The sequence below is a fragment of the Aplysia californica genome, unplaced genomic scaffold (genome assembly GCF_000002075.1).
Source record: "Aplysia californica isolate F4 #8 unplaced genomic scaffold, AplCal3.0 scaffold01109, whole genome shotgun sequence".
Lineage (NCBI taxonomy): Eukaryota > Metazoa > Mollusca > Gastropoda > Aplysiida > Aplysiidae > Aplysia > Aplysia californica.
The window spans coordinates 190,675-192,013 of record NW_004798379.1 but is presented as its reverse complement, the minus strand read 5'-3'; the positions used below and the strand labels follow the sequence as shown (position 1 = coordinate 192,013).

General features: G+C 40.9%; 1 protein-coding gene across 1 annotated transcript in view; it reads right to left on the bottom strand.

Moving 5' to 3' along the window:
* LOC101847162 overlaps positions 1-1,339 on the bottom strand; it is a gene marked incomplete in the record, with an annotated part of 37,348 nt that overhangs the window by 10,116 nt on the left and 25,893 nt on the right.

The window sequence follows — 1,339 nt, the reverse complement described above, 5'->3', positions numbered from 1 at the left end:
CAGAGAGAGACACAGAGAGAGAGACACACAAAGAGACACAGAGAGAGAGAGAGAGAGAGAGAGAGAGAGAGAGAGAGACAGAGAGAGAGAGAGACAGACAGACAAACAGACAGACAGACAGACAGACAGACAGAGAGAACTCACCACATCTAAAAGACAACTGCCTCTGATCTTTGTCTCTATACACCCTCACTTCTCTCTCAGTGACAGACACACACACACATACACACACAGACACACACACATACACACACACACACACACAGAACTCACCACATCTAAAAGACAGCTGCCTCTGATCACGGTCTCTATACACCCTCACCACTCTCTCTGAGACCGGCTCAATGTGGAAGGTATCGCGCCGGTCGGAGACGAAGCCACTGCGGAGGTACACAAAACTCTGTTGTTAGCTGGTTTGTTTGTGTGTGTGTCTGCGTGTGTGTGTGTGTGTGTTTGTGAGTATGTGTTTGTCAGTGTGTTTATGTGTTTGTGTTTGTTTATGTGTTTGTGTGTGTGTTTGTGAATGTGTGTTTGTGTGTTTGTTTGAGTGTGTATGTGTTTGTGTTCGTTTGTGCGAGTGTTTGCGTTTGTTTGTGTGTGTGTGTGTGTTGGTGTGTGTGTTTGTGTGAGTGTGTATGTGTGTGTTTGATTGAGTGTTTGTGAGTGTGTTTGTGTGTGTTTGTGAGTGTGTTTGTTTGTGTGTGTTTGATTGAGTGTGTTTGTGAGTCTGTTTGTGTGTGTTTGTTTGTGTGTGTTTGTATGTGTTTGTTTGTGTGTGTTTGATTGAGTGTGTTCGTGAGTGTGTTTGTGAGTGTGTTTGTGTTTGTGTGTTTGTCTGTGTTCGTGTGTATTTTTTTTGCTTGTTTATGAGTTTGTTTACTAGTTTATGTGTGTGTGTGTTTGTATGTTTCAATTGAGTATTTGTTTGTTTGTGTGTTTGTGAGTTTATTTACTTGTTTATGTGTGTGTTTGTCTGTGTGCATATTTGTGTGTGTGTTTGTTTACTTGGTTTATGTGTGTGTTTGTCTGTGTGCATATTTGTGTGTGTGTTTGTTATTAGTTTTTGTACATTTTTACATCACTTGTTGTGTTGATGTGTTCCTATTTTCTCCAAGAGAAAACAAACAAACAGACAAACAAACAGACAAACATAAGTGGTGGGCACTGTTGGTTGGGTTTGCTCTGTTTCCCATCCAACATTTATCGTCCTAATCTCCCCTCCTCCTTTCCTTTGTTTATTACGCTCTAGTAACGCCTCAACTGTGTCCCACTTCTACGACCTGTTTGTGTTGTAAATGTTGTTAAGAAGAAAAAAAAAGACCAAAATAAAATCCCACTC